Source organism: Carassius carassius, chromosome 40 (genome assembly GCF_963082965.1).
Source record: "Carassius carassius chromosome 40, fCarCar2.1, whole genome shotgun sequence".
Lineage (NCBI taxonomy): Eukaryota > Metazoa > Chordata > Actinopteri > Cypriniformes > Cyprinidae > Carassius > Carassius carassius.
In genome coordinates this window covers 9,266,571-9,287,475 of record NC_081794.1, presented here as the reverse complement: position 1 = coordinate 9,287,475, position 20,905 = coordinate 9,266,571, and the positions used below count along the sequence as shown (strand labels likewise).

Here is a 20,905-nt window from a genome sequence, read left to right as displayed (position 1 = left end):
CATGCATCAGTTTTTTTGATTATGACGTGATGTGACATGTGGTCAAGTATGGTGACTCATATTCGGAATTAGTGCCCTGCATTTATCCCATCCAAAGTGCAAACACACACCTAAAGCAGTGGGCCGTTTTTTTTTTTTCTGCGGTGCCCAGGGAGCTGTTGGGGTTTCGGGGCCTTGCTTAAGGGCACCTCAGTTATTGTATTGAAGGTTGGAGAGAATGCTGTACGTTCATTTCCCCCACGTACAATTCCTGCCAGTACGAGACTGGAACCCACAACCTTTGGGTTATGATTTCTACCAATTCTCTTACCATTAGGCCACAACTTCCCATTCTTCAGAGCTGTGCAATAATGATAATCTAACTTAAACTGGTTCTTCTGGCAGGTGTGCTGGTGTTTTGAGTTAAGATTTGCTGTACTGGACATTGGACTTAGGTAGCACAGAGCAGTATACTGCATCGAGTGCCTAAAAATATTTTATTGTAGGTTATAACTTTTAATTACACAACACCAGATTTTCTGATGTAAAAGCAATTTTCAGTTAATGATGATGAAAATTTAACCCTTAACGTTTTGTATAACCCATGACAGAGGTCAGGTGAACACACAAAAGACAATTACATAATTTTCATGCAGCTTTAGTGATTAGATCACCCTTAATTACATCCTCAAAAGTGACAGGCTATTGAAAATGTTTTCAGGAACACATCCCACTATTAGCTGACCATAGTCAAAAGACAGAATCTCTAGAAACTCAGGGGCTTGTGGTACTAGTGGTACAACAATATAATTCACTTCTTAGAAGGATAAAATCAGCTTTACAGTAATAAACAGGGATCAGTGTTGCACAAATTCTCATTCTCATTAATCGTTTTCCATCGATTAATTTTCCTGCCACTTATTCGGGACTCCGAGGTTTTTCCAGGCCAGCTGAGATATGTAATCCCTCCTAAGGCTTGGCCTCCTTTTCACTATGAATTTCCAGTACTATGGCCACATGCTTCAACCTGCTCTCACTTGTAAACAAACTCCCGAGATACTTAAACTCCTATATTTGGGGAAGCAACTCATCCTCTACCCAAAGAGGATAATCCACGTTTTCTGGCAGTGCACCATGGCCTCAGACTTTGGGGTGATAACCCCTCATCCCCCTGCTTTAAATTTCCAAAACTGCCAAAGTGAGCACTGAGGGTCACAACCATACAAGGTTGTATATGTCCATCACACCCTCTGGTACCCTTTATTAAAAATGATAACCATTTCACCTCTCTGCCAATCGTTCATAGCATTTATTTTTTTATCTACTGTTTTGTCTTATTTACTAATCACAGGAGAAAGTGATTCTCACATGCAGCCATCTCCCTGTCTCTGCATGTCTTGACTTCTCTCTCTATTTCTCTCTCTGTTTGTTTGTTTGTCTGTCTTCTGTCCTCCCTCTCCATCATCTGTCTCCAGCCTTTCATCCCTCTCTGAGGACCTCAAATAGGATGTCACTGGCCTCCATACTTAATCTGTTTGGGGTGACCTTATGGATAACACTTCTCTTGTGTGACGAGTCACCAAAGAGAGAGGTGAAACCATTTCTGCATCCTGGGAGAATGAGGAAATGAGGACAGGTGGAGTCACAGATGGCCTGCCCCCATCACGTCCATCAAACGTACCACTTCCAGGTAGCAACAGTGCTTTCATCCCCCTGTGCTGACTATTTTGGGGCATCTCAAATCCTGTATAGGCAAATTAACAGTTTTCTACATGGCTACACAAATAATTTAATCTTATTGATCCTTGCATTTAATATATTTTTATTTCTGTTGTCTATAATTTCATTTCAGCAGCACATACTCTTCTCTAATTAACATTTAATGTCCATTACTGTAGGTGTTCAGCAACACATAATTAGGTTGAATGTATAAAGCCAGATGGGTTTGGTTTTGTCCACTTTTAACAGTTGTGTTTAGCTTCATGGCATCTGGTATGATGCGTCTGTTACTAGACCTATTTATGAGTTCACAATTAAGCCGTAATAATTCCAGTGAGAAAAGTCTTGATTCTCTGGGCTGGAGTGAGTAAATTAAGGAATTATGGTGAAGAAAATTAGGCAAGTGTGCAGTGTGGAGCAAGGTATAGCAACAGAACACGAACAATAGGTGGCGCCATTGCGCCTACCGTTGCACAAAAGAAGACGACGACGTTGTTTTCATTGTTTGCTTTCAGTTTTTAATCATTACAAGTTTATCACAATGATGCAGACACATCAGCGTTATTTGTAGATCATTTTACCATGTTTTATTGCATTATTGGCCGTGACCATTACATGTGGTGAGTTCATTTCTCTGATTCATTTCATTATTGGTAGCTTTGTCCCTAACAAACTGTATCAAAAAAGTAACATTATAATCATGTTTTATAGACATTCATCAAGGTATAATTTCAACTGCCTTGAAGTAGGCTACTAAAGAGCACAGTATTTGTCAAAGTACTGCACTTAGATGTACACAGTACTCCTTGGTGAGGAGCTGTCACTCCAAAAAGGAATGGTGATAGATTAGCAAATATCTAACTTTTTTAAATACAACTAAATTGTGTAAATGCTTATATATTGACTAAATTTTTATTATAAAATCATTTAGTACATTTACATAGTTTTGTACATTTTATGTTTATATAAATTTTTACAACGTTAAATGTGTTATTGGCGCTCTCCTCAGTCCAGCTTCTGTCAATGCTGTTGTGTTTTTGCCTAACAGCTCCTCCGGGCTCACTTTTGCTCCTGTGTTTCTGCTGTATGGCTTTTCTATGGAAGATAAAGATCAAGAACTGCTACATATCGAGTCTTTTGGCTCAGTATGTGGCTGTGAAAGCAGTGTGCTGGCTGGGGGAAATCCCAAGAGAAACAGACTAGAGGCAGACACATGGGACATTCATCGTGTTCAACAGGAGATTCTGCTTAAGCGGCTACAGAAACACCCCAACACAGATTACGGCAAACAGTACAAGTTCACAACAATTAAAGGTGATTGATTTTGATGACTCAATAATAAATAAATGATTATGGTATAGCACACTGTTATTGTCAAAGTGTGGTGTGGGAGAGAAGCACGTATGAGGAAGATGATGATACAAAGTCTTTAATAATCCACATAGGGGTAATCCATAGGGAGAAGGCAGAAACACACATCGACGAGACCGGACAACCAAACACTGAACTGAATGCAACTTACAAAAGGCAAATGTAATTAAGGGTGGTGACAAGTGACATAATGAGTCCAGGGGCATGACATTACTGTTGGACTGGGTGGGAACCAAGAAAGAGGTTCCAGTGGAGGACAGACTTCCGGAAGGGGCCCAGCAGATAGAGACCACGGAGGGAGTAGCCAGGGAGGAGAAAAAACCCAGGAAAAACCCAGAGCAGGAGGAGCCAGGCGGGACCCTGGCCACAGCCATGATAGCAACCCATGGTGGAGCCGACAGAGGGAGAAGCCATGGTGGAGGAAGGGCCGACGACTCCAGGGGGCCGATCGATGTCAGTGGAGCAGGTGGAGGAGGAGCACAAGGCAGAGAGCCGATGAGCCAGGGCAACACAGAGGATCCGGAGGGCCCAGGCGGAGCAGATGGCATCAGGGAACCGACACAGAGCTGGGGATCCGGAAGGCTGCAGTGCTAGAGTCAGAGGGATGAGGTAAAGCTGGAGGAGTGGAGTCCCGAGGTAGCGGATGGTCGACAACAGACCAAGGAGCCGCAGGGACGAGGGAGCCCTACAGAGCTGGTGGACTGACGGGCCACAGTGGAGAGGAGGGAGCTAGAAGCTCCTCCAGCCACAACGCCAATGGAGAGTGGCAAACCCACAGTGAATCCAGCGCACAGATGGTGGGCTGAGGGTGTGCAAAAGGGCTTATGGCTGACAGGTGACAATGGTGGCAATGGAGGACCAGAGATGACAGGAGAAGGCAGGAGAGGGATGGTGGGAAAACCAGACAGAAATCTAGTTCCAGACAGATAGACCGTTCAGGGCTGACAGAGAGTTCACATGAAGGCAGGAGAAGAGAGGACATGTCTGCATACATATCCAGACTAATTATATCCACAGTACTGTCCATAGATCGCTGCTCACCCTCAGCCATGGTGCAGTGGGTGGAGCTTCCCTCTGCACTCTTTGTCCATGACACCCTCCACCGTGGCGAGCTCGGTTGCCGGCTCTCGCACCTGGTCTGACGTTGCGGCCTCTGGCTCTGTGACAATCCTCAGCTCTGTCGCCGTCCATGGCGATGGCTCATCAGTTGTGTCGGGCTTTGGCTCGCTGTCAGCAGTTGTCTCAGGCTTTGGCTTCATGCAGCAGGGAGGTGGTGGGCTGGGCTCTGGGTCCGGAGTGGGGGTTGTGTCGTCCGCGATGTCCACAGTCAGAGGCGATCCACAGGACACCAGCACCCACTCCACAAAAAGTTGAGAAATTCCCCCAAGGAAATTCCCCCTCTGCACTCGTCATTCAGGCTGGTTTTGTAGAAAGAGCAGAGACAGTAGTCTGGGTAGTGGATATGGTTGGCAATTTCCATGAATAGTTTCATATGATCCTCGAGGGAAAGGCATGATCATCCATAACATAAAACAAAAAACTGAAAAAAGGAAAAAACTAAATGCGGAGAAACACACCGCTTTACTTTTTCACGGTCCGGTCTTCTTTCACAGTGTGTTGCGGGAGAGAAACACGTAACGATGAAAAAGGAGATGATGATGATGAAGTCATTAATGTATGAAGTCATTAATAATCCATATAGGCAGGGTGCGATTTGCCTTGCGTGGGATTTCCCCCTTTCTGGTCAATGTATCCCTGCCTCTGCTTAATTATTTTTATCCCCGGTGGGGATAAATTTACCCCCCCCCCCCCCCCCTCAAAGTGATCAGTGCTACTACACTATTGACGAGACGGATCACAAAACTTATCATGGATCCGTGGTTTGATTAAAGTCAGTTTTATTTTAAAATGCGCTACTGTGGCTGGCTCTGAAATAGCTGCCGCGCAGCCTCTCTGTATTCACCACTCTGCAGACTTGATGAATGTCCCGCCCACGGCGCTATCTGATTGGTTACACCTCACGAGTAATAGCCTATCAACACTTGCGAGATGGTTGAAGCCGGTCTGCTGCGCAGTGGAGTTGCTAACTTGGCGACTTTGTTGCTAGATACGCAGTATAGCAAGTATACAAGCAAGTATAGCCAACATCAGTCACAGCACAACCACTGACTTTATCGTATGTGTATTTGATTTCATTAGTGCAGATTAATGTTTGAGAGCTGGTTATGTAGTCCTAATGGACCACGTTTCAGTCATTATAATATTCATTCCGTTGTCTGACAACAGAAACATTAAAATATAGTAATAAAAACAGTTTTATTGAGAATTAAATTAAATGGCTAAATTAAATTGCAGTATGTGAGGATAGGGAGGCAATACAATGCGATGCACTTACGTCATAAATATGCTAATTAGCGCATGACGTCATCTAGTTCATGTTCGCATGATTTATTTTTATGAATTAAAATGTTTCAAAACACCCCCCCCCCCCCCCCCACACACAAATCGCACCTTGCACATAGGGGTAATCCATAGGGGGAAGGCAGAAACACACATACTCTACACATCGACGAGACCAGACAACCAAACACTGAACTGTATGCAGTTATATGGGGAACGTAATTGAGGGTAATGATAAGACACAGCTGAACATAATGACACAATAGACATGGGATACAGAACACATGGAAAGAATATACAACATAATGAGTCCAGGGGCGTGACGGTTATATATCAGCTCACTAGACATAATTAAAAATTACCTAGTTAATCACATTTTTAAAGTAATCACAATACATGTTTAATTGCAGTATTATAGAAACAACAAAACATTTTAAACTATTTTTATTTGTATCTTTTTAATTTAAATTTAAATAGATAATTTTTTTCTTGCTAATTTCATAATTTAATTATCAGATAATAATATAATAGATAATAAGATAATTCCAAATTAAATAAATAGTTTTTTTTTCTTAAAGATCCATTTATGCAGTCGTTTGCTAAAAGAACGTAGGCTTTTAATTATTTGTTGTTCATTATTTATTTATTTATTTTAATATATCAGTCTAAGCTCCATACCACATAATGACAAGGCAAAAATTAGATTTGTGATAACTTTGCAAACATTACATTGACATTTATTAATTCATTTATTATTTATTTAAATAAGTTAATTAATTAATGCATTTAATAAATGCATAAGCATTTTGATGAAAGTGCAAAATAAAATGTAATAACTTTTTAATCTTTTGACAATTCCATTTTTTTTTTCACCCTTTCTCTAAGGGGTCTCACAGCATGCCACCAATATGTCGGATGTAGTTAATTTTTTTTAATTAACATATAATAGAATCATATGTTTGACAGTAGGAAACAGAAAATTTACAGTGTTGTGTATGGTGCATCTACATTTGCTTATTTGCTTTTATGAAATGGTATTAACCAGTGAGATGATGTGCCACCATCTTATCATGAAATGTATGACAGTTGTTGTTGTACTGTATCATTTCATACACAGAAACATTTCAACAGCGCCATCCGATCACGGATTATAACCATTATAAAAAGTTTATTGAGCGTGTGGCTAAAGGAGAGCAGAATGTCTTAATATCGGAAAATTATTATTCTTTAAATTAACTTATTCTGGATGTGACATCAGGAACATCTGGATCCATCCATATGCTTTTGAGCACCAGATACACCAACACAGAATTCTTCCTACAGGTCACAACACACACATAGTTACAAATACAAAGTTATGTCTGCATTACTAGTGGCACCAAAAACTATATGGCACAAGTAATGGCACTTTTCAAACAAATTTACATTTATCGATAGGAAGCTGTCTATTATATCTGTGCACTTTTCTGGCAGGGGGTGACATTTTTTGTCTAGATGCCAGGAGGCAAGCCTTTTCTGCCACTGGCTGTCTCCAGAAAAGCCTGAAGCTCTTTTACTCTACCATTTTTCGTCAGAGTGAGGCAGGTATTCCTATTGGCCCGAACTCCTCAACTCCTGCCTCCTCTAAACATCTGCTTCATCTTTACACCACACCAGCATCCATCTATCAGGTAGGTGGGAGATGAATTTAACATGATATTTAATGATAATATTAGCAATAGCAAATGTTGAAGGGAAACACTCAGGAGCTGCATGGATGGAGTCGAGAAGGGGAACGCTGCCGCTTGGAGAGTAGTGGCCAGTAGGGATCACGAATGCTGTCTTCCACTCATCTCCCTTGCGAATGTGGATGAGACCGGACCGGGGAGACTGGCAAAGGGATGTTAGGTTGCAGCTCTCGCCTTAATGAATCCACCAGCTCCTGAAACTTGCTCAGCTTCTGTAGTAGGTCCGATCTTCTGTAACAAACGGACTCTGAGACAGAAGGTAAAAGTGAGTTAGGTTTATTGGAAGTGATATTGAGTTGAGCACGGGAGATCTGCAGAGGAGATAGTTCGATGATATCGTTGATTGACTGACAGGATGGGGTATATGGGAATTTCCAGACCCGTCAGTGGGGTGACCAGGAAGACAGACATTTTGCACACGCCCCAGGGTTCACGCTGGAGAGGAGAGCTTGGAGAAGGGATTGTATGAGACACTCTGGTGGAACTATGGAGAGACACTGAAGAAACACAGGAGACTAGGAGAAGGAATCAATGAGAGGTAAGTAGCAAGGTTTGTAGTGAGTCAATGCAGGTAGCTAAACAACAGGAGTGATTCCGCTATGCTGCTACGAGATTGGACCTCTTGGGAAACTGAGGTGTGTGCCTTTTATGTGGAAGTGTGCTGATGGGTTGATAGTGAACAGGTGCTGGAGATTAGTATTCTGGTGAGGGAGTGCGCTGTGAGTGGCTGATTGATGAGCCTGACCGACTTGTGACAAATATGTTATTTTCAGACCTTTTATTTCCTTTTTTATCTGTAACCTGTTGGACAGGAGATCTTAGGCCCCGTTTACACGATGGGAAAACGCAGATATTTCCCTGCGTTTTGGCCTGTCATTTACACGAAAACGGCGTTTTTATCCCTGAAAAAGATTATTTCTAAAAACTCCAGCCAAAGTGGAGATTTCTGAAAACGCCGGTTATGTGTTGCCGTGTCAACTGGTAGAAACGGGGTTTTAGGTTCTCAAACGTCACATTATGCGCCAGAAAATGCTTAACATCATGTGAGCGCCCTATGTTTAGAGTTTGTTTGGGTAACGTTACTGTTTGATCATGGATGCTGTTAAGGTGGTACTCATTTTTACGTTTTTGCAAACGCTTTTGGTCTGTTTGCATTTGCAAACACAACTGCTGTATTATATCATGTCTGTTTTGTTTTGAAAGGAACAGGAAGTTGCTCGATTTTGAGGATTCTGATTGGCTTGCATGGCTTTATCCTTCTCCCTACACTGCCGCCCATAGGTTTGGCATAGTTATGATGGCGCTCGACGGCGTATTTATACAGGTTGATGTAAACGACAACTTTTTTGAAAACGATGTTGTGTGCACGATGTTATTTTTGAAAACGGAGGGGGGGAAATATTCGTTTCTCTAAATACCCGGCTATGTGTAAATGTGGCATTAGAATATTGGAAACAGGATGAAAAAAACAGTTTTTAATTAAAGAACTGAAATCTAAAAAGATTTTAGTCTTTCCAAGTAGAGTTTCAAGTCGTCTTGATAATGAATGAAATTTCTCTGTATTCACCACTCTGCAGACTTGATGAATGGCCCGCCCACGGCGCTATCTGATTGGTTACACCTCACGAGTAATAGCCTATCAACACTTGCGAGATGGTTGAAGCCGGTCTGCTGCGCAGTGGAGTTGCTAACTTGGCGACTTTGTTGCTAGATACGCAGTATAGCAAGTATACAAGCAAGTATAGCCAACATCAGTCACAGCACAACCACTGACTTTATCGTATGTGTATTTGATTTCATTAGTGCAGATTAATGTTTGAGAGCTGGTTATGTAGTCCTAATGGACCACGTTTCAGTCATTATAATATTCATTCCGTTGTCTGACAACAGAAACATTAAAATATAGTAATAAAAACAGTTTTATTGAGAATTAAATTAAATGGCTAAATTAAATTGCAGTATGTGAGGATAGGGAGGCAATACAATGCGATGCACTTACGTCATAAATATGCTAATTAGCGCATGACGTCATCTAGTTCATGTTCGCATGATTTATTTTTATGAATTAAAATGTTTCAAAACACCCCCCCCCCCACAAATCGCACCCTGCACATAGGGGTAATCCATAGGGAGAAGGCAGAAACACACATACTCTACACATCGACGAGACCAGACAACCAAACACTGAACTGTATGCAGTTATATGGGGAACGTAATTGAGGGTAATGATAAGACACAGCTGAACATAATGACACAATAGACATGGGATACAGAACACATGGAAAGAATATACAACATAATGAGTCCAGGGGCGTGACGGTTATATATCAGCTCACTAGACATAATTAAAAATTACCTAGTTAATCACATTTTTAAAGTAATCACAATACATGTTTAATTGCAGTATTATAGAAACAACAAAACATTTTAAACTATTTTTATTTGTATCTTTTTAAGTTAAATTTAAATAGATAATTTTTTTCTTGCTAATTTCATAATTTAATTATCAGATAATAATATAATAGATAATAAGATAATTCCAAATTAAATAAATAGTTTTTTTTTCTTAAAGATCCATTTATGCAGTCGTTTGCTAAAAGAACGTAGGCTTTTAATTATTTGTTGTTCATTATTTATTTATTTATTTTAATATATCAGTCTAAGCTCCATACCACATAATGACAAGGCAAAAATTAGATTTGTGATAACTTTGCAAACATTACATTGACATTTATTAATTCATTTATTATTTATTTAAATAAGTTAATTAATTAATGCATTTAATAAATGCATAAGCATTTTGATGAAAGTGCAAAATAAAATGTAATAACTTTTTAATCTTTTGACAATTCCATTTTTTTTTTCACCCTTTCTCTAAGGGGTCTCACAGCATGCCACCAATATGTCGGATGTAGTTAATTTTTTTTAATTAACATATAATAGAATCATATGTTTGACAGTAGGAAACAGAAAATTTACAGTGTTGTGTATGGTGCATCTACATTTGCTTATTTGCTTTTATGAAATGGTATTAACCAGTGAGATGATGTGCCACCATCTTATCATGAAATGTATGACAGTTGTTGTTGTACTGTATCATTTCATACACAGAAACATTTCAACAGCGCCATCCGATCACGGATTATAACCATTATAAAAAGTTTATTGAGCGTGTGGCTAAAGGAGAGCAGAATGTCTTAATATCGGAAAATTATTATTCTTTAAATTAACTTATTCTGGATGTGACATCAGGAACATCTGGATCCATCCATATGCTTTTGAGCACCAGATACACCAACACAGAATTCTTCCTACAGGTCACAACACACACATAGTTACAAATACAAAGTTATGTCTGCATTACTAGTGGCACCAAAAACTATATGGCACAAGTAATGGCACTTTTCAAACAAATTTACATTTATCGATAGGAAGCTGTCTATTATATCTGTGCACTTTTCTGGCAGGGGGTGACATTTTTTGTCTAGATGCCAGGAGGCAAGCCTTTTCTGCCACTGGCTGTCTCCAGAAAAGCCTGAAGCTCTTTTACTCTCCCATTTTTCGTCAGAGTGAGGCAGGTATTCCTATTGGCCCGAACTCCTCAACTCCTGCCTCCTCTAAACATCTGCTTCATCTTTACACCACACCAGCATCCATCTATCAGGTAGGTGGGAGATGAATTTAACATGATATTTAATGATAATATTAGCAATAGCAAATGTTGAAGGGAAACACTCAGGAGCTGCATGGATGGAGTCGAGAAGGGGAACGCTGCCGCTTGGAGAGTAGTGGCCAGTAGGGATCACGAATGCTGTCTTCCACTCATCTCCCTTGCGAATGTGGATGAGACCGGACCGGGGAGACTGGCAAAGGGATGTTAGGTTGCAGCTCTCGCCTTAATGAATCCACCAGCTCCTGAAACTTGCTCAGCTTCTGTAGTAGGTCCGATCTTCTGTAACAAACGGACTCTGAGACAGAAGGTAAAAGTGAGTTAGGTTTATTGGAAGTGATATTGAGTTGAGCACGGGAGATCTGCAGAGGAAATAGTTCGATGATATCGTTGATTGACTGACAGGATGGGGTATATGGGAATTTCCAGACCCGTCAGTGGGGTGACCAGGAAGACAGACATTTTGCACACGCCTCAGGGTTCACGCTGGAGAGGAGAGCTTGGAGAAGGGATTGTATGAGACACTCTGGTGGAACTATGGAGAGACACTGAAGAAACACAGGAGACTAGGAGAAGGAATCAATGAGAGGTAAGTAGCAAGGTTTGTAGTGAGTCAATGCAGGTAGCTAAACAACAGGAGTGATTCCGCTATGCTGCTACGAGATTGGACCTCTTGGGAAACTGAGGTGTGTGCCTTTTATGTGGAAGTGTGCTGATGGGTTGATAGTGAACAGGTGCTGGAGATTAGTATTCTGGTGAGGGAGTGCGCTGTGAGTGGCTGATTGATGAGCCTGACCGACTTGTGACAAATATGTTATTTTCAGACCTTTTATTTCCTTTTTTATCTGTAACCTGTTGGACAGGAGATCTTAGGCCCCGTTTACACGATGGGAAAACGCAGATATTTCCCTGCGTTTTGGCCTGTCATTTACACGAAAACGGCGTTTTTATCCCTGAAAACGATTATTTCTAAAAACTCCGGCCAAAGTGGAGATTTCTGAAAACGCCGGTTATGTGTTGCCGTGTCAACTGGTAGAAACGGGGTTTTAGGTTCTCAAACGTCACATTATGCGCCAGAAAATGCTTAACATCATGTGAGCGCCCTATGTTTAGAGTTTGTTTGGGTAACGTTACTGTTTGATCATGGATGCTGTTAAGGTGGTACTCATTTTTACGTTTTTGCAAACGCTTTTGGTCTGTTTGCATTTGCAAACACAACTGCTGTATTATATCATGTCTGTTTTGTTTTGAAAGGAACAGGAAGTTGCTCGATTTTGAGGATTCTGATTGGCTTGCATGGCTTTATCCTTCTCCCTACACTGCCGCCCATAGGTTTGGCATAGTTATGATGGCGCTCGACGGCGTATTTATGCAGGTTGATGTAAACGACAACTTTTTTGAAAACGATGTTGTGTGCACGATGTTATTTTTGAAAACGGAGGGGGGGAAATATTCGTTTCTCTAAATACCCGGCTATGTGTAAATGTGGCATTAGAATATTGGAAACAGGATGAAAAATACAGTTTTTAATTAAAGAACTGAAATCTAAAAAGATTTTAGTCTTTCCAAGTAGAGTTTCAAGTCGTCTTGATAATGAATGACTGTTCTGATTGAATATGTTGTTACTTCAGTCCATGTCAATTACAAGTCCTGCAACTCAAGTCCACAACCCTGCTGTGAATACACTTTGTATAAAAACTCAATTTGTATAAAATGCAGTGAACTCAATTTCTATAAAAGAGCAGATTAAAATAACAATTAGTTTAACTGCAGATCTGATCAGAATACTAATTTGTGGAATCTTAAAGACACTTGGTTTTGTCTGTCCAAAAGTCCACTAATGAGACCACTAATGAGGTTTACCTGATCTCCAATTGGATGCTGCGAGAGCTGTCCCAGTCTGGTTTTTCTTTTCTCTCTCCCCGCCTGGTGAGACTTACCCGTCTGATGCCATGAGTCTTGACCTCCCGTCAGATGCCGTGAGTGTCCTCCCTGTCGGGCTCCTATACTTGCCGCCCACAAGCGAGACTTATCCATCTGATGATGTGAGTATTGATCTCCCGTCCCAAAGTCTTTTTACCCTGCCAAGCTGATAGGACCCACTCTTTTGACATCCTGAGTCTTGCTCTCCAGTCGGATGCTTCCTGGGCCCTCTTGGTCAGTCATTCGCCCTCTATCCATCAGTCCGCAGGGACTTGATGGCCAGTAGAGCTAGATGCCAAAAACTACTCCTGTCAAAGGCAACTCGGGTCCTCCTGGTCAGGCCTACAATCACACAGCTCTTCCTTCACCAGCCGGCAGGGCTCACCCATTCCAATGCCTGAGCTTCTCTCGTTGAGTATCAGCACGAGCCCTCCCGACCGAGGGCCCCAAACCATGTAGCTCCATACCAGTAGCTGGTAAGGCCTACCCATCCAATGGCATAAGCCGCTCCCATTGGATTATGTAGGCTTTTCCGGCCTGTCAACCTTACTGTCTACACTTACACAAAGTGGAAAACTCTGGGTTTGGCCATTCCTGAGCTCGGAGCCTTTCCTTGGACAGCATGCCAAATATGCATTACTATACTTCATCTAATTATATGTAAGTGTGAACTTGTGAATTACACTACTGGCGCGACTATAAACAGGCACCGGGAGAACACGTCATTCTCTTCTTCGTCTTCACTGACTGTTCTGTTTGAAGTGTGCATCTGAAAGAACTGGTAAGAGCGATCTTTCTCTGTATATCATGGTGACTACTAGCAAGCGTTTAGACAATGTGTGCATCCGTGTCTGCGTTATTTGACACCCGATGACACACGCAATCTTTGCATCATCCTAATTCCCCTGTAACCACCAGCTGATCGAGGTTAGGTGGAAACCTTGCGCATAACGGTCTCCTATACTGGACCTATAATGTTTGTGGCTGGTTCTATGTTCATAACCACCTTACTGATGGTCCGGGCTAAAAGGAGGTGCCCCTTGAGCGGGGCTCTAGTGCAGGTGGGTGGATGACTTTGTAACCCTCTCTGTATATACTTATGTGTATTAAATTGCTGGTGGTTATGTGTCTACTAATAAATTCTGTGAGTTTCCTTTACAGTGCCCAATTACAGTGTCTACTAAAACCCGCCAGCACCAGCCATCCGGCTTCAGGTTCCGGTATAAGGTGGCTGAGATCACAGGCTTCTGTGGGAGCCTCCTTGATCATCAGGCCTGGCACAGCACTGCAGGGAATTTCATGGATGTCCGGCCAGGTCACCCTGAGGGGTCTCAGGGTGACCTGCTGTCGCATCTAGCGGGAAGTGGAGTTGGCAGTTACAGAAGTCTTCTTGTATATGCTGCCTCAGGAGGTGCTCCCCTTGCCCGAGGTTTGTAAAATTGAGCTTGCCTCTCCCGTGCGATTCAGTGCCTCTGCGATGCTTAGGAACCTTTAGGTACACACGCTAAGCTCTGTGTACTTTCTCAAAACCACATGGTGGTCAGTGTGCACGTTCTTTCTAAAATCCTATATGGTGAGGGCTCGCGCGGTTGCTTTGAGCCCTTTCTTGAGTTGTTAAAAGCCCCAATTCATCTTGGGCGCCACTCCACCTATGTATCCTCGGATACCTATCTAAACAGGGTGTTGCTACTAGAGAACTGTTGAGACGGCTCTTTCGGCAAGCTTATGCGTAAGCTAGTGGTAGCCCCTGTGTGACAGACAAGACTTGGTAGAAAATGCTAGGTTCTTAGCCGTATCCCTTTAAAGGAATCTTTCCTGGTTCCAAGCCTTCAGCTCTACCCCAGGCCGAGGCCCTAACAATTAAGTTAGGTATGTAGCTTAGGCCTTTGGCCGTAAGGGGTACTGTCACAGACAGCCGTCTAAACGTCCCAAGGGCAACTCCCGTGGAAATGGTAGAGTTGGTACTTAGTGCTCGCCATGATTCTGGCCTGCACTCCCCTCAGCATGGCGGCGTGGTATACTGTTCCCCATAGCGGCCCCTAGAGGACGTAGTTCAAAGTTCCTTGAAAGGGAACGTCTCAGGTTACAAATTTAACCATGGTTCCCTGAGTAGGGAACAAGACACTGCGTCCTCTAGCTCCCTGCCATGCTTCGGACGCAAGTTTCAGACGAAGAAGTGAATGACGTGTTCTCCCGGTGCCTGTTTATAGTCGCGCCGGTAGTGACGTCAGAGGTTGTAGCTGGCCAACAAGTTGGTGTTTTTTCAAAGTATGCTTCAGACACGGGTCACGACGAGGTGTTCCCCATAGCAGCCCCTAGAGGACGCAGTGTCTCATTCCCTACTCAGGGAACCATGGTTTCATTTGTAACCTGAGACGTTTTTCAGTGTAGTATCAGATTGTTGGACCCCACTGTACATGTTCAAAAAATTAATAAATACAGGTGTTTGGAGAGCAACAGATTTGGAAAGAAGCTGCATTTCAATTGAGATGATTGTCCCACTTCCAGATTTGTCTAAACAGATGTTTTATATCTGACACTGAATAGAGCAGAAATATCCCAAGTAGCAATCTGTCTGTCTGCTTTAAGGAACATTGGAAAGATCTTGTGGTGGATGTTGAAGTGGGCTTGATCAACTCCGGACTGAAGGCTGATGTGCGCTGTGCCCTAAAGAAACTGATGAAGCCGGATCCAGAGAGAGCTGCTGAGCTCACAGCCCAGTTTGAGAAAGGCTTTGAGGGGATCACACTCAGAATATCGCCCCAGTTACACCTGGTTATGACAGTGGACTAGGGCTCCAACCAGATTAATGGAGAGATGTTATGACAGCACTACTGTAAAGGTGTCCGTTCTACTCCCCTTTCTATGCTGCCACTGAAGGTGTGTTTGTATGTGGATGCATTTGTGTACATTTCTGAACAGTATTATTTTAAAATAATAAGCCATGACAGGTCTTTGTGTTACGGTATTTTTATGGGGATGCATGTGTGTACATTTCTGAACAGTGATATTTTAAAATAATATCAAAGTCTGTCACCGATCCAGATTCATGGCCCAAGATGGCCGCCAGCCCAGCGCCACAGCACAAGATGGCCGCCAGCTTAGAGCCACAGCACAAGATGGCCGCCAGCCCAGCGCCACAGCACAAGATGGCCGACTCAACGCCTGAGTCTCCAGACAAGGTGCCACCGACTCGCCATCATAGAGGGCGGAGGAGGAGACAGGTGTCTACCGTTCCTCAAAGCCCGGAGAATGTTCCCGAGCGGAACGCTGCCGTCCAGGAGGACGTTCCCGAGGCGGTGCCCGATGCCGTTTCTGGAGGCCGAGGCGGTGCCCGATGCCGTTCCGGAGGCCGAGGCGGTGACCGATGCCGTTCCGGAGGCCGAGGCGGTGACCGATGCTGTTCCGGAGGCCGAGGCGGTGACCGATGCTCTTCCGGAGGCCGAGGCGGTGCCCGATGCTCTTCCGGAGGCCGAGGGCGGTGCCCGATGCTCTTCCGGAGGCCGAGGGCGGTGCCCGATGCTCTTCCGGAGGCCGAGGGCGGTGCCCGATGCTCTTCCGGAGGCCGAGGGCGGTGCCCGATGCTCTTCCGGTGGCCGAGGTGGTGTCCATTGCTGTTCTGGAGGCCGAGGTGGTGCCCGAGGCCGTTCCCGATGCGGTGCCCGAGGCCGCTCCCGATGCGGTGCCCGAGGCCGCTCCCGATGCGGTGCCCGAGACTGCTCCCGAGGCCGTGACCAAGGCAGTGCCTGAGTCCGTTCCAGAGGCGGTGCCCGAAGCCGAGGCGTCTCACGTCTCCACAAGCAGTCCAGAGTCGAGTCTGGTTCCAGTTGACCCTCCAGAGTCGAGTCAGATGTTTATGGACCCTCCAGAGTCAGGGTTAGTTACCGTTGACCCTCTAGAGTTAGGGCTAGCTCCTGTTGATCATCCAGAGTCGAGTCATGTTCCAGTTGTTCCTCTTGAATCAAGTCATGTTCCAGTTGATCCTCCAGAGGCGAGTCAGGTGCCAGTGAACTCTCCAGAGTCGAGTCAGGTGCCAGTGACCTCTCCAGAGTCAGGGCTAGTCACCGCTGATCCTCCAGAGTCAGGGCTAGTCACCGCTGGTCCTCCAGGGTCAGGGCTAGTCACCGCTGATCCTCCGGAGTCAGGGCTAGTCACCGATGACCCTCCGGAGTCAGGGCTAGTCACCGATGACCCTCTGGAGTCAGGGCTAGTCACCGATGAACTTCCAGAGCCAGGGCTAGGTACCATGGACTTTCCAGAGACAAGGCTAGTCATCGTGGACCTTTCTGAGTCAGGTCAAGTCACTGGGTGGCCTTCTGCTCCGCCCTGTTGGACTCCGGCATCGACCACAGGGGCGTGGTGGTCATCTGCTCCGGCCTGGGGAACTCTGGCATCGACCACGAGGACGTGGTGGTCCTCTGCTCCGCCCTGGGGGGCTTCCGCTCTGACCACGCGGACATGGTGGTCTTCTGCTCCGCCCTGGGGGACTCTGGCGTCGACCACGAGGACGTGGTGGTCCTCTGCTCCGCCCTGGGGGGGCTTCCGCTCTGACCACGCGGACATGGTGGTCTTCTGCTCCGCCCTTGGGGGCGTTTGCCCTGACTACCCGGTTGTGGTGGTCTTCCGCTCCGCCCTGGAGGACTCTGGCGTTGACCACAAGGGTGTGGTGGTCTTCTGCTCCGCCCTGGGGGGCTTCATGTTTTCTTTTCCTGTGGTTTTTGTGTTAATTTCTGTCCTTGTTCCTTTCTGTTAGTCTGGCCCTCCGTCCCTCCCCCTGAACCTCCTCCGGTCCTCCTCCCTCCTGGTCTTCCTGTTTTGTGTTTACATTCTGGTGCCTGTTCCCCATGTTTTTCTTTTCTGACCCGCCGTCCCTCCCCCTGAGCCTCCACCTGTCCGCCTCCCTCCTGGTCTCTGTTTTGTTTCTGTCTTGGAGCGTCTGGGAGCCGCTCCGCAGAGGGGGGGGGGTACTGTCACAGTGTCTGGGTTGTGTTCCCTGGGTTTCCACTAGGTGTCCTCCTTTTCCACGGTGTCTGTCACCTTACCACTTCCTGTTCCCTTATTTGGTCACCTTCCTCCTTGTTTGAGTTAATTGATTGTTCCCCACCTGTCTCCTGTTTCCCCATTATCCTTTTGTGAATTTATACCCGGTCTGTCTGAGTCTGTGTCACAGAGTCCTTGTTTAATGTTCATGTTAACCCGTTGTCTTGCCCTTGCTGTGTGTTCTTATCTGTTCTGGTTTATGTTTGGATTCTCTGGTTTTGACCCTGCCTGGACTGTTTACCCTTTGGATTTGCCCTTTAATAAAGTCACATACCTGCACTTGGATCTCTCCTCGTTTCTTGTATCAACGTACGTGACAGTTTCAGAACACAGAATGCTTCAAAATGTTATTTGCAGAGTACTCCCTTGGATCACTGGAGGTGTACTACTGGTCAAAAGTTTGACATAATAAAATTGTTTCTAATGTTTTCAAAATAAAACACTATCCTGGGGTATGTTTTCCAAAAGCAACTATAGTTAAAAGTTCTGTCGTTAACCACAAAGGTCAATGGAACTTACAACTATAGTAAACTAAAAATGTTTTTGGGAAATGCATTGTACCATAAATCCAAAGACAATGGTTACTATTGTTAAACCATAGTAACCACAAATTCAATTCAATTCAATTAAACAAATGAATCATGGTTTTGCTACACTAACCATAGTTTAACCATGGAATTTGTAGTTCAACTAAATACATATGGTAATCCATTTGCCAAAAAACATGGTTACTGTACTTTTACTATAGTAAAATAGTTTATTTTTGTAGAGATTTTGACAAAGATATCAGGGCAAAATAAATAGATTGAAAAGGAAATTGAAAGTCAAGGTGTCGAGCCGTGTGAGGGACGTTTTATTACAGATGCACACACTTTATTTCACGTCTTTCTGAACTGTTGACAACAAACACAAACATTAACAACTAACATACCCCCATTGAAAGGCTTTGAAGAACAAAGAAAATATGTAATATAAACTCTGATTGAATTCATCTGAAAGAAGAAAGTCACATAAAACCTACAGTAGGATGATTTGAGGATGAGTAAAACATGGACGAATTTTCATTTTTGGGTGAACTAACCCTTTAAATTACTTTGCCAATGGACAGGCTGTGCTGTTTTTGAGCACTGTCCTTTAAGGACACAAATGATGCCATGAATTAGTGTATTGGATATTTAGGAAATTAAAAAAATAGAGAAAGTAAAATATTGAGCAAATTGGTATACTGATGTAGTGGACATTTTCTAAAGTCTGTCTGTGTTTTTCAGGTATCGCATTGGAGATGTTGTGATAGTGGTTCGGTTTCATAACCAGTGTCCAAAAGTGGAGTTTCAGTATGGGTACACTTTTTTATTATGCATTATTATTATTTTATTATTATTTTTTAATGTTGTAATTACATTTTCTTGTTACATTTTTATATATCTTCATGTGTCAGATATAAAGAAATTTGGCAGTGCGAATAGGGATATGAAGTTTTCTGCAATAGCTTCATTCTTGTAGCCCAATTAGTGTGGCATTAGCAATGCTAAGATCAGGGGTTTGATGTTTGCTGGTGTTATATTCTGACTAATCACTGGAGCAGTATTATTCTGTTTGCCCTTGCACCAGTATATATTATGAATGCTTCTACAGTCATTAAGCTTTCTTACAAATTTATACATACTGATTTCTTTTTGCCTAATTCTGGAAAAGTTGACAGAAGATGGAACCTTCCCTGAAATTTTGAGAAGCATCATCATTTCTGTGCAATGGTTTGTTTGACGTGTGTGTTCAGTCGCAGGCAGATGTTGAGCGTGCATGGTGAGAAAGTGTCTGAATCACTGTTTTTGGGGGCTCTTAAGAGGGCAGTGACACAGTGGACAGGAGCCAAACTAACAGACTACAACTGCATTGAGAGCGGCGTTTAAGGTAATGTTCGTCTTTTATTAAGTCCTTTGTATTTTATAGGAATACATTTTAAACTCTGTATAGCAGTTTGCAAATTTTTCAGCTGTCATTGTGTGTGGCTATAGCTAGTGTGTTAGAATAACGACAGTCTGTCTGTGTAAATTTCAGTATAATGTAAGATGTATTGAATCTGGAATGTGAATTGAACTTTACTAAGGTTGATTTATGTAATACTGAAAGGTATTTGCATTAATTGTTGCATTTAATTTGTTGTTTGTGTTTGCTGTAGGCAGTGCATCTGGAATAGCTCAGCCACATTATCTTGTGTTTGTTGAACTGAAGGGTGTGAGGAACCTCTCAGAGGAACAAAGATACAAGGTCTGTAATGTTCATTTAAGAACTTTGAGGAAACCTTACTTTTGAACTGCTCATTATATTCCAGATTGCCTTTTAAATCCAACCGTTAGATCACTGCCTACAGGAGGACTCTTGATATCTACCGATCCTTCAATATGAAGGGCAGCATCGGACCAATGAAAGTTCAGCTCGTTCGTGACGGAACTTTCCAAGAACTGAAAGATCGCTTGATGGCCTTCTCCAGTACTTCGTCCAACAACTTCTAAATGCAGTGCGTGATTTTTCAGGAGCACTTCAAATAGAGATGAATGGAGCGTCATTTTTGGCAATGCTAAAATACTGTCTGCTATCCTAGTTTTATGTGCAGAGATAGTAGATGGTTCCTTTGAAAAGTGTTACAATGTGGCTCTGTCTCATTTTCAAAGCATTTTTCTGTTTGAGCATTCAGACCAGCCAAACACAGGAACATTGTCTCAACCAATGACATGAGTTTAGGGTGGGACTATTTGTTTGTCCAACCAATGAAAGTCACAAGGATTGTTTGCAAAACTTATTTATAGATCTGCTTTGTGCTGCTAGAGAGATAGTTCTTGATCTGGTCCTGGGGATTTACTTTATACTTTTATTGGGAGTCTTAGTGGTGACAGCTATTATGGGAGTGGCTTGTTGGAGTGCATGAGCTGCAGATAACCTAATCTTGACCCTTTAGAAACTTTAATTAATGCTGTCATGTAACAAATCTGTTTCAAACATAAAATTAATTAAATTGCTAATTACAACGTTGAAATAAAACGTAAAGCCTCTACAAATAGTAGAAATCGTGAATATA

At 43.3% G+C, this 20,905-nt stretch overlaps 1 pseudogene; it reads left to right on the top strand.

The window, feature by feature from the left end:
• The first annotated feature begins 1,605 nt into the window (after positions 1-1,605).
• On the top strand, positions 1,606-20,378 carry LOC132121864 (GH3 domain-containing protein-like; annotated as a pseudogene).
• The last annotated feature ends 527 nt before the right edge of the window (positions 20,379-20,905 follow it).